General features: G+C 42.1%; 1 pseudogene across 1 annotated transcript in view; it reads right to left on the bottom strand.

Annotated features, from left to right (window-relative positions):
• LOC311082202 (scavenger receptor cysteine-rich type 1 protein M130-like) overlaps positions 1–10,590 on the bottom strand; it is a 76,731-nt pseudogene extending 66,141 nt beyond the window's left edge. Inside the window, exons 1-2 of the transcript in view lie at positions 10,477–10,590; positions 10,270–10,366 (exon numbers count right to left, since the gene is read on the bottom strand). The product of the transcript in view is annotated as a scavenger receptor cysteine-rich type 1 protein M130-like (transcript). The remainder of the gene's footprint in view (positions 1–10,269; positions 10,367–10,476) is intronic.
• Between the last annotated feature and the right edge of the window lie 3,070 nt (positions 10,591–13,660).

Here is a 13,660-nt window from a genome sequence, read left to right as displayed (position 1 = left end):
TTGCTTTGACCTAAACAGGTGAGTCCAGCGTGCTCTTTGTGGGAGCAGTCAGTGTGCTCCTTCAGGGAGAGAGGACAGTCCCACAGGTGAATCTCATTCCCTCTGCACTCGACTCTGTTCAGCCACACAACACCTTCACCAGCACCAAAGACTGAATACCCATCAGCCCTCAGTGCTGCTCCACAACCCAGCTGCCTGCAGACCACCTGAGCATCGCTGATGTCCCACAGATCAGCACAGACTGAACCCCACACAGCGTTATGATACACCTCCAGCCTCCCAGAGCACCGGCACAAACCTCCACTCAGTCTGAGAGGAACATGATCTAAATCACACACAGCAACATCACTGACCAGCAATACATTACAATGCATTTTATGACTATTTAAAGTTGTGACAAATTATGAATGTGGAATGTGGATTCAGTGTACAAGTGCTCAGATATAAATAATTCAAGATACTGTGAATAAAGAAAATACATCCTTATAATTATCTTACTTGAACACTGTCTCTGGTGAGGAGATTCTGAGGTAGAACAAGTCAGACGACTCCGAGGAGATTCACCAGTCTGCTCCTCTAAAATTAAAACATTAAAATTTAACTCAATACTGAATAGAAAAATTATAAATATTAATTATAATTATAATGAAACAAACATGACGTTTTCCAACTATCTTAAATCAGTTAAATATCATCTTACCTGAGCAGGTGATCTTGGCCACTTCATTATCACAGTCATTCTGTCCCCAGGGTGAAGATGGACACTGCCATAGAGTGGAATCATGCTGTCGACATTTAAAATAATCAAGCCAATTATGAGACTTCAGTCCCTCTGAATATTTGGGTTCACTTCCAGATCTTCCACAGTTCAGCTCTTGACAGATCAGACTCGCTGTGTCTCTGTCCATCTTGTTATAACACACATTTCCCCAGGATCCATTGTAGAAAACCTCCACATTCCCTTCACAGCCCTCAGTTAACCTGATCTCTTTAAACTCTAGATGGAAAAAAATTAGATTGTGAATCAATGCATTTAAAACAATTAGCTCTTTAATGTCTTCTCATTAATATCTTTTTAGAGGAAACATACAGTGAAATAATTTGTCTCAACTTTACATATAAAATGGAGGACACTAAAACCAAAAATGTGGAAACATGCATTAGTGTATAAATATACAAAACACTAAGTTTTTTTTTTTTTTAATTGCTTGCACAACATTTCTGAAACTTAATTTTTTTAAACTCAAAAAACCACAAAACATGAACACAATATGCAAAACATCACACATCTCTTGCAAAAGCAAACACTTCATTTAAATCTATATTACAGTTTTTTTAAATTGTTTTACACACTTTGTACTTGAGGCCCACTTAGCGTAACCATTCACTCATAAACCTAATCTTCAGACCAAGTCTGCAAAACTGCAAGCAGGCCATGTGAAAAATGTAAAACACAAACAAATATTTTATCTTTTGCTTGTTCAGTGCAGTGGAGTGTACAGGAGTTTATCACACTTACATGTATGTGCACAAATACTGTATATACAGTATGTATGCACAATCAATAAACTTATTGTATAATTATATAATACAGTTATTGAATGGACTGACTTGAGCTGAATAATGACACTATTGGCTTGTTAGAGCTGCTTTACAGCAGAATTTAAATTTGTTACAATTGTGAAGCTTCTTTGAAACAATCTGTATTATATAAAGCGCTACAGAAATAAATGTGAATTGACTTATTCAGTATATATTTACAAAATAAACAGAAAGGGTAGTTCATCCAAGGTTCAAAAGAGTATTTGTTTCTCAAAAATTGAGTTTTGATTTCTAAGTGATCAAATTAGGTATATTTACACTATAAAAAGAAATGCAAGAGGGTAAAAATTATTTCTTTCTTTCTGAAAACGTTTTGAATCCTAAGTGACCAATTTATGTTCTCTTACGAGAGGTCTCTCGTACTGCGTAATATCTTACGCTAGGGGAAAATCTCTTTTCCGTGAGATACTGAAGCCAAAAACTATCCTTCATTTTGAAATAATGTACGCATTGCGGCAGCATGCAGACATAGGCAAGACGGCTTGCGCGCCTATTGGCTGCCCTGCGGCAACTGCAGCAGCCTATCGAGAGAGGCCCCTCAAGACGTCAGGATCCAATGGGTTAGGGTTAGTGCATCACTGCGTCACGTCCCGCTGAAACAGGCGTGGCCTGGGCCTATAAATACAGCTCGACAGGCTGATAGAATCTGATTTTTCATCTCTTCAGCGAAGCTCTCACATCGCTGGATCCTGAGAGGAAGCTTTCTGAGAAAGCCTTCTGCGGGACGAGCCTTTGCATCTGAAGCCACTGGTCGAAAACTCGCCGCCTTCAGTCGCCGTACCTGCTACGCCGGCGTATTATATCCTTTTTCTCTGCTAAGTGTGTGTTCGCTGCTGCGACTCACACTCTCATCCTAAAAGAGCCGAGTGTCTTTTTAAAGATGCCTCGTACCCTCTGTGACTCATGTCGAGCGATCACGCAGCTCTCGCGCTCGCTGACGGCGGCTGCCCTCACTGCGAGCTGATGCCCATGGTGACTCTGAGGACTCGCCTGGCATCTTTCACCGAGACTGCACCTCCGCCCGCTGCGGTACCACGCCGTAAAAAGCGCCATGCTCAGCGGGTCCTGGAACCTCCTCTATCCCGCGAAAGCTCGCCGGTTCGCCCGCCTGCTTCGCCCGAGTCTCTCGCTGACGGACAGCGTCCGCCGTCTGCCGCTGCTTCAGTCATAGATGACGATGATGAAGCCGCGTCTGTGGAGAATGACAGCTGCTCTATCCTGGCGTTGGGCAGTGAGGACTGGTCGAGCTCTTTGGATCTCGCCCCCTCTGCTTGCGAGCCTTCTGGGAAAAGGGCCAGCATTGAAGCAGAGCTGATGCGTCTGCTCACGCAGGCCGCAGCGAGCCTCGGCCTTGAGTGGTCGACGCCCGAGGGGCCTGCGCACACCTGGATGGATGTTTCCTGCAAGGGGATCGCGTTTTGCCGTCTTCAAGACCCGCGCGTTTTCTTCCTGAGCTTCACGAAGAAGTCGCAAAGTCTTGGAACGCCCCCTTCTCAGCCAGAATGCGTACCTCTGTCTCAGCAGCATTCTCCGTAGTGGACGGTGCTAAAAACAGAGGATACCATTCTCTTCCTCCTGTGGAAGAAGCTGTAGCGGCCCATCTTTGCCTGCCCTCTTTCCAAATACAAATAGCGTCACGTCACAGGCGATTTTTGAGATTCGCCTTTGAGGGCCAGGTATACCAATACACAGTCCTGCCATTCAGCTTGTCCCTAGCACCCCGTACATTTACGATGTGCATGGATGCGGCGCTTGCACCCCTGAAACTTCGGGGCATGCGATTTTTGAACTTCTTGGACGATTGGCTGATTCTAGCTTGATCACACTCAGAGCTCATACAATCCCAAATCAGAAAAAGTTTGGACACTGTACAAATTGTGAGTAAAAAAGGAATGGAATAATTTACAAATCTCATAAACTTATATTTTATTCACAATAGAATATAGATAACATATCAAATGTTGAAAGTGAGACATTTTGAAATGTCATGCCAAATATTGGCTCATTTTGGATTTCATGAGAGCTACACATTCCAAAAAAGTTGGGACAGGTAGCAATAAGAGGCCGGAAAAGTTAAATGTACATATAAGGAACCGCTGGAGGACCAATTTGCAACTTATTAGGTCAATTGGCAACATGATTGGGTATAAAAAGAGCCTCTAAGAGTGGCAGTGTCTCTCAGAAGTCAAGATGGGCAGAGGATCACCAATTCCCCCAATGCTGCGGCGAAAAATAGTGGAGCAATATCAGAAAGGAGTTTCTCAGAGAAAAATTGCAAAGAGTTTGAAGATATCATCATCTACAGTGCATAATATCATCCAAAGATTCAGAGAATCTGGAACAATCTCTGTGCGTAAGGGTCAAGGCCGGAAAACCATACTGGATGCCTGTGATCTTCGGGTCCTTAGACGGCACTGCATCACATACAGGAATGCTACTGTAATGGAAATTACAACATGGGCTCAGGAATACTTCCAGAAAACATTGTCGGTGAACACAATCCACCGTGCCATTCGCCGTTGCCGGCTAAAACTCTATGGGTCAAAAAAGAAGCCATATCTAAACAGGATCCAGAAGCGCAGGCATTTTCTCTGGGCCAAGGCTCATTTAAAATGGACTGTGGCAAAGTGGAAAACTGTTCTGTGGTCAGACGAATCAAAATTTGAAGTTCTTTTTGGAAAACTGGGACACCATGTCATCCGGACTAAAGAGGACAAGGACAACCCAAGTTGTTATCAGCGCTCAGTTCAGAAGCCTGCATCTCTGATGGTATGGGGTTGCATGAGTCCCTGTGGCATGGGCAGCTTACACATCTGGAAAGGCACCATCAATGCTGAAAGGTATATCCAAGTTCTAGAACAACATATGCTCCCATCCAGACGTCGTCTCTTTCAGGGAAGACCTTGCATTTTCCAACATGACAATGCCAGACCACATACTGCATCAATTACAATATCATGGCTGCGTAGAAGAAGGATCCCGGGTACTGAAATGGCCAGCCTGCAGTCCAGATCTTTCACACATAGAAACATTTGGTGCATCATAAAAAGGAAGATGCGGCAAAGAAGACCTAAGACAGTTGAGCAACTAGAAGCCTGTATTAGACTAGAATGGGACAACATTCCTATTCCTAAACTTGAGCAACTTGTCTCCTCAGTCCCCAGACGTTTGCAGACTGTTATAAAAAGAAGAGGGGATGCCACACAGTGGTAAACATGGCCTTGTCCCAACTTTTTTGAGATGTGTAGATGCCATGAAATTTAAAATCAACTTATTTTTCCCTTAAAATTATACATTTTCTCAGTTTAAACATTTGATATGTCATTTATGTTGTATTCTGAATAAAATATTGAAATTTGAAACTTCCACATCATTGCATTCTGTTTTTATTCACAATTTGTACAGTGTCCCAACTTTTTCTGATTTGGGGTTGTAGAACACAGGACCATATTACTCGTACATCTCGAGAATCTAGGTCTCAAAGTCAATTGGGCGAAGAGTGTACTGTCTCCCAGTCAGAGAATATCTTTTCTGGGCACAGAACTGGACTCGCTGTCTATGACAGCACAACTATCGCCACAGCGCAGACTGAATATTCAGTGCATGACGAAATCCTTCCGCTGTGGCACTATAGTCCCGCTCAGAAAGTTTCAGAAAATGCTGGGTCTTATGGCCTCACCATCATCAGTACTCCAATTGGGTCTGCTTCGCATGTGCCCACTGCAGTTCTGGCTGAAAGCACGAGTACCGCGTTGAGTGTGGACCTCCAGTCTTTTTCGCCTCAAGGTTGATCAGATATGCGTCTCAGCTCTGAAATCTTGGAGAGCGACCGACTGGTACCGGTCAGGTGTAAGCCTGGGGACTTCCTCGAGTGTGAAGGTGGTGTCTTCGGCCAGTGGTCAGAACGGGAAAAGCTTCTACACATAAACTGCCTGGAGATTATGGCAGTCGACAACGCGCTGAGGCGCTTTTGTCCCCAGATATAAGGACACCACATCTTGGTCCGTTCGGACAACATGTCGGTGGTGGCCTATATAAATCGCCAAGGAGGTATCAGGTCCCGAAACCTTTACAGGCTGACGGAGCGCCTCCTGGTCTGGGCACAGCACAATCTGCACTCGTTGAGAGCAGCGCACGTGCCAGGCCACCTGAATATGGGACCAGACAGACTGTCCAGGAACAATGTTCCGGCAGGAGAATGGTCTCTACACCCGCAGACAGTCCAACTGCTGTGGAAGACATTCAGCAGAGCGAAGGTAGACCTGTTTGCGTCTCACTGTCGCTCACTGAAAACGCTCACTGTCCGGAGTTTTTCTCCAAGAGCAGGGATGCGCTGGCCCACATCTGGCACCGCTGCCCGCTCTATGCTTTTCCCCCCGTCACGCTCCTACCTCAGGTATTAGAGCAAATCAGGGAAAATGGATGCTCAGTGCTACTTGTGGCTGCGTTCTGGAAGAACCAGGCTTGGTTCCCGGTTCTGATGCAGCTGACAAGCACTGCCCCATGGCCGATACCAGTGAGGAGGGACCTCCTCTCTCAGGCCAAGGGCTCGATCTGGCATCCTCGCCCAGAGCTTTGGTCCATACATGCGTGGGCCATCAACGGGTACCTGCTAACCTCCCGGTGGGAGTGTTAAACACGATCATGCAGGCTAGGGCCCCGTCTACTAGACGGCTCTATTCCTCGAAATGGTCTGTGTTCTCTAGCTGGTGCACAGCTCGTGGCATATCACCCCAGACTGTGGGGTGACGGAGGTTCTCTCCTTCCTGCAAGAGCTACTGGATAAGGGCAGAACCCCATCCATGCTCAAGGTCTACGTGGCGGCCATAGCAGCGTTTACTAAACCGACGCTTGGCCAGTCACTTGGAAGGAACGATCTGGTCATTCGCTTTCTTAGAGGAGCTAAGAGGCTGAATCCTCCCGGACCTCCCTCAGTTCCCATGTGGGATCTTTCTACGGTTTTGGAATCCATGAAAGGTGCCCCATTCAAGCCAATCCAATTAATAGACATCAAACACTTGTCTTTCAAGACAGTGTTTCTTCTGGCTCTCGCTTCAGTAAAGCGTATAGGGGACTTGCAAGCGCTCTCAGTGAGCGCGACGTGTATGGAATTTGGGCCAAATGACTCGAAAGTCATACTCAAACCAAGGCACAAATGTCTGCCTGTCTTTGTCTGAGACAAAGCTCAGAATGTGGCCCGAACCCAGAATACTCCCCCCGTATCTCTGGTTAGGATAGTAACCAGGCGAGTGTGAGGAGACGGGGTGGTGGAGGGATGCAGAAAACACTGTTGAGGAATATAGGTGAGTCGGCTACATATTTATAGACCCCGTTTCATGCTGATTGGATAGATCATTTGAACATGCTTCCCCCGAACTTTGTAAATACAACATCAGTTAGTGCTGTAGATTTATATTGTCATGTTGCAGCTCAAGTAGTTTAGAAAACTCTGTCAGAGTGTTTTAGTAGTATTCTGTCTACATTTGAAAAATGCACTTGTATTAACAGAATAGGTTCATGTATTTTTTTTTTTTGTATATTTAACGTGTATAAGAAGAGTTTGGTTCCAAAACGCGATAAATCCATTTTGATTAATTTGAGTAAAAATGTGTTTTCTTTACCAAGAATTTGGCAAGATGAAAAACGCTATTTTCTGTTTCAAACTTTCACATAGCATATTTAGGTTATAATAACAAAACAAATTCAAATCCAGATTTTGATTTTCAAAGATTTATTATAAAAACTGATCATTTTTTCCCCAAAATGCAATAAATTCATAACACTTTTTTTCCCCCAAATGCAATTAATCCATTGAATCAATATAAAAGTTATTTTTCATATTGAAACTGTTGAAAATACACAACAAAATAAGTTGATCCATCCACATATGACAGCCTGAACTCGATCAATATCTTATTAACGTTACAGGCACTGGACTAAAAATACATTCAATCAGCTATCGCTAGGAAATACCTCCTGAACTTTTTTGACGGCGATCATCTGTAAAACGGCTTAGTCCTGCTCGGTTTTCGTTGACTTTGAGTAAAACAACTGAAAGTTTTTCAAAAGATCCCCTAGGTTCAACGTGTCAGCGTGACAGAAGTTTGATGCTGTCGTGTGAGAACAAGCAATAGCCGGCATTTTTCCTCCTCCCGCGCCTAGTCTTCTTAATCTCCTCACGTAAATGATTAGATTTCGATGGCTTACGTTTCTTCCCTACCGCAGAAACCACCACAGGTTCATCAATGCCGTCAAAATTATAAAAGATTTTGTTTGATTGTTGATCAAAAAGTACAAAGTAGATAGGAAAAACTAGGATGCCGGGTGTATTCAAAGCGCTGCCGTTACTGTTTACAGTGCGTGGAATGGTGCGCTGTGATTGGTTGAGAGCGGATTTATCTCATTCTGCAGAGAAAGGAGACTGGCGTTTGTCGCGGTTTGGAAAGAAAGGGAGAAAACATGACAGAATAACACGGCGGATATCGCATTTTACATAAAATTTAAAATTGACTTTTCAATACTGACCCTATACAATACTGATTTTTGCAGGAACTCAATTTTTTTTTAAATGGCGTTTATCGCGTTTTGGAACCAAACTCTTCCTGATCACATACATAGGTTATTGAAATGTTTAAAATATCGTTGTTATTATTTAACTTATTGTTTGCTGTTCACCTGAGCACACGACTCCTACATCATTCTTGTGTTGACAGTCATGTTTCCCCCAGCCTGGAGAAGAGCAGTTCCACAGGGACATCTCATTCCCCTCACACTCCACCTCATCCAGCCATATGGGTCCAGAACCAGGACCAAACCAGGCTGGTACCTGCTGGTTACTGAGGGCCACTCCACACTGCAGCTGTCTGCACACCACATGGGCATCTTTAATATCCCAGGAGTCATCACACACTGTCCCCCATGAGCCGCTGTGAAAAACCTCCAGCCTCCCTGCACAGTCTCCCCCAGAACCCACCAGCCTGATGGACCCGCGACCTGATATTCAGAGAGAGAAAAACAGTGCTTGTACATGAACATTATTTATCATTTAATGTTCTAATATTTATCACAACTGAAGAATCTGCCCAGATGTTGATTTTCTCACCAAAGTGTTTGATTGACAGCTGTTGTGTGGAGCTGCAGTTGAGAGTTTGTGGAGAGCTGCAGTTCCTCAGATGAGCTTCACTCTCTGGAGAGAGTATTTATTAGTAATTCAGTATTTATCTAAAATGTATACAACATTTTAATCTGAAACCAATGACTTTATAACGGTGTGAATTTGCTCACCAGAGCAGACGACTCCAACATCTCGTCTATGAGAACATTCAGCTCGACTCCATGAAGAGACGGAACATTCTGAGAGTTTTGTTTCATTCCCGACACAATCAAACACATCAGCCCAGATTTCATCACTTCCCTCTCCAAACCAGTCTGATCCCACAACAGACACAGCAATCCCACAATTCAGCTGTCTACAGAGGACACTGGCAGCTCTCATATTCCAGCATGCATCACACACTGTGCCCCATTCATTGAGGAACCGAAGCTCCACTCTTCCAGAACAGGAGTCTGAACCGTTTATTCCATTGACCAGTCTGAGATCAGTGTAACCTGTGTAGAGAACTGGCAGCTTATTTAAACATGAAACTAGAATCCAGATAATTGAGCAATTAATTAGTTACATAATTTATCTAAATAAATGCCAAATGTTTATACTTAACCAGAACAAATCACTCCCACATCATTGTCATGGGAACAGCTGTGTATCTGTGAAGATGATCGTGAACAGTCGTCTATTTGAGACTCATCTCCTCTGCACTGAATCTCCTCTGACCAAACTCGACCCTTTCCTTTGCCAAAAGCATCTTCTCCCAGCACCTGTACAGGAGCCCCACAGTCCAGCGCTCTACACACAACCTCTGCATCCTGCTGGTCAAAGGCAGTGTCACACACTGAACCCCGTCCTTCTGTACGAAGCATCTCCACTCTCCCAGAACACAGGTGAAACCCGTCCACAAGTCGAAGCCTTCGCTCTGAGTCTTTGAATTATAGAGACAGATAATTAATTAAACATCTCTACTCACCTGGAACAATTGAAAAATCTTAATTAAATTTTGACAATTTGTTTTTCATTAATTCACTTAATCTGCACTATATTTGTAATTTTATAATCTTCATTAAATAAAGAATGTAAATAAGATTGTCAAATCAGACTGTGAATAATAAAAAATACATTACATAGGCCTATTTAGTGGGGATTCTCTGCATCATATTTTCTTACAAGAAAATAAGGAATGGGAGATAAATATAATATCATGAACAAAATAATTAAACAGATTGCATGTTTCATAAAATTGACACTGATGAAGTTTGTCCTCACCAGCCTACAGAAATATTACTTTGCTTGAGTGAGAATTGAAAGAGTTATATCATAAGTTGAGGGGAAGCTTACCTGAACAGACGACACCAGCATCAAGATCATGATTACAGTACTGTGCATGTTGGCTCTCTGAACTGCAGTCTTTCAGTGCAGTCTCTGATCCACTACAGTGTACAGCAGACATTAAAATTGGTCCTGATCCACGTCCAAAGTGAGCGTAATGTGTTTCTTTTACAGCCGTCCCACAGTCCAGCTCTCTACACACCACTGCAGCATCAGTCATATCCCACCAATCATGACACACTGTTCCCCACTGACCATCACGAAGAACCTCCACTCTACCAGCACAGGGATTATTGCCATTCACCAACCTCACACTCACACTGTCTACACATGAGCGACAGGGAGACAACTAGTAAATATACCAATAAGTGTAACATTACATGTAAATGATTTCAGCTCATATGAAAGAATAAAGTGCCTCTTTATGTACCTACCAGAGGTGCTGAGTTTTACCATATAGCACAGAAACATCAGCATCAGACAGCTCTTCATCTTCTGCTCAACACACACTCGTCAGCTCAGAATGCAGCACAAGTTTCTCCTCTGCTCCCTCAAACACACTGAAGAAACTGGCTCCTGTCAGTCCCCTAAAGAGAGAGAGACTCTCACAGCTGCCAATGACACTCACTGTTACCTTATTAGACACAACAGAGGAAATCATCAAACACAATCACTGACAAATCACACAGCAGCATTTTTATTTTCTCCATATATATCAATAAAGTGTGAGCGCTGATGAGCGGGACTCCTCCTACAGTGTGAAGAGACACTTCACAGAGGATAGAATCATATCTTTCATAAGTCAGGATGGAGATAAAGTCACTCTAAACTTAAAGGAGATTGATAGAGAAACACTACAGGTTATATTCAGCATCAAAGCCTGTCACTGCACACAGGAGATACAAGACTGGTGACTGATTTTTGTAAGTCTGATCGCTTCAAACACTTGTAACTTAGTAGAAAATATTTTTTTCATGAATTATTTGAATAAATGTAAAATTTTAATCTCATTGTTTCTGGATAAATTATGCATAATATTACTAAATGTGGAATATACTGCTTTGTTCTTTTATTCTAAAAATACAATTGTATTACACCATACTACAACTATATTGTTGCTAAGCTATTCAGATGCGTTTTTATTAAATAAATTAAATATTATCTACATAAATAGGTAAACCTATTTTAAAAAAATAAAAATAACAGCAATGAATGTGCGTTTAATGCTGTATTTGTCCAGTAGAAGGCAGCAAAACACCTCTTATTGTAAAGACTATAGTGTTGCACATGAGGGAGAGTGAATCAATGGTTTTTCTTCACTTATATCAACATTTATATATCAACATTTATAAGTAACTTGTTTCATTTAGTAGAGCTCATTTCACTGCACATTGATTTTAAACTTTATCTGCTGTTGGGCCATTCCACGGAATGGGTGACATTTGCTTGTTGTAAATTCAAAATTACACTTTATTTTTTAATCTTTTTTCAACACTGAATCTAATACGAAACTCAGGCAACTTTATTTTTTACAAGGTTTCTAAGCAGAAGATGGACGCTGTCCTCAGTCCTGTTGCCGAAACTCATGTGCCGTTTAAAAAGCATTTAAAAGCATGTCAGTTAATTTCTTTATTTTCCCCACAGTTAAGTGTTTATTTTAAAGAAATTGTTTGTTATATGATCAAATAATTGATATTTGTGAAAAAAACAAAAAAACAACAACACTATATTAAGGCAAGGTGTATTTTAATAAAAAACACAAAGCCATTTTTTTATTTTAAAGAAGGCCGAATCCTCAAGTTATAATTTTTAAAAATAATTTAATTTATTAAACAATTGTATAAATGATGGACCAAACAAAAATGATAAAAACAGTGGTTTACCTTTATTTTTTTAGTAAAAGAAAAAAAAATAGTAACAGAAATAAACACTTGGTAACAGGAATGAGTGTCCATATGTGTGTGCAGTGTGTGTATGTGTGTGTATGAGAGAGTGTACGTGACTGTGTGTGCATGAGATTTCTGTGTTGAAGTGATGTACTATGTGCTAGTAGTACTTCACAGTGAAGGAGGTGGAAAGAGAAAGAAGGAGAGAGAGGAGAAGAGAGAGGGAGGGAGAGAGAGGGAAGTTAAGACAGAAAGGGGGGAAAGAGGGTTGCGGTGTGTTTCGCTCTTTCCCTTGCAGGATGCCATGGGTGTGTGTTTCTGGCACCTGAATAGTTTGGGTTCTCTCAATCTTCTACAAAATACAAGAAAGACAAAGACAAAAAGTTTAAGTCACTTGGCGGACTGTCTCCCTGTAAGCATGATATTCACATTGTAAAACTAATACTAATGTCTACCATTTAAAAAAATACAACCTTAAAACTCATAATCCAGGTGAATAGTATTATATATCAACTAAGTATACCCGACTATAAGACGACCCTGAATATAAGACGACCCCCCTATTTTCCAGACTTATTTTTGGGACAAAAAATCTGGTTTTCAACAGAAAACAATTTTATTTGAATTTTAATTTTATTGCTGTGATAATTCATTATCTCTCTTCCAGCACCCCCCTCTCTCTCTCTCTCTCTCTCTCTCTCTCTCTCTCTCTCTCTCTCTCTCTCTCTCTCTCTCTCTCTCTCTCTCTCTCTCTCTCTCTCTCTCTCTCTCTCTCTCTCTCTCTCTCTGTCGGAGTGCATGCGGGGAGTGAGTGGAAGGAGCGTCTGTGAGCGTGAGTTGTGCCCGCTGTGGCTTGAAAGTGCGTTTTCTATTTTCTAACTTTATTTCTATCTTTCTTGTGTATCAATTAATTGTTGGTAGGAATAGAGCCTTCTATTCTTGTGTTTCTGTTTTTCGTGAGTCGCCAGTGACCAGTGTTTTGAACTGGGAGGCATGGCGGCTCCAGGTTTCAAAATGTTTGATACACTCACTCGTCGTCACGCAATTAAAGTGTTATCGTCTTTAAGCGTAGACGAGTGTAGTATTGCGGTAGGCAACATTGTTGGACACGATAATGTGGTTGCAGCTTCAAGAATGAACAATGCCATTGTTTTATTTCTGAGCTCTGTAGCTAAGGCAAATGAGGTAGTAGAGAAGGGTTTGTCTGTAAACGGCTTGTTTACTCCCGCCCTTCCTCTCTCTACGCCTGCTAGAAAGGTGACAATATCAAATGTAGCCTACCACCTTTTATTACTGACGAAATGTTGAAAAGAGAATTGGGTCGATATGGGAAGTTGATATCACCAATTTTCGACAGGGCAAACGCCTCATAAATCATATTAGTTTTCCTTATATGGCTTGGGTCGCCGCTGGTCGTCAACCGGACGAAAACAGTGGATTATTGCACGTATAATAAATAACTCCTGAAGTGTAACAAACCCACATAGACAAGCTTCGTAGCTCACAGAATCTGACAAGTGTGTGTGTGTGTGTGTGTCACCACTGATGCTTGGTTCACGGTGCGAACGATTGTTTTCTCGCGTTTACTTTGTAGATCTGCAGATCTTGCACTCATCCATTTGTGAACTGCAAGTGAGCCTCCAGTGACAGGTTCTACTTTTCTAAAAGTGTCTACTTTTAAACAAACAATTCAAAACGAAAGAAAACAGACAGCTCTCTGCTTATGTAAGTT

This window comes from Abramis brama, assembly GCF_963993115.1.
Source record: "Abramis brama genome assembly, chromosome: 4".
Lineage (NCBI taxonomy): Eukaryota > Metazoa > Chordata > Actinopteri > Cypriniformes > Leuciscidae > Abramis > Abramis brama.
This window is presented reverse-complemented; position numbering and strand designations above follow the sequence as displayed.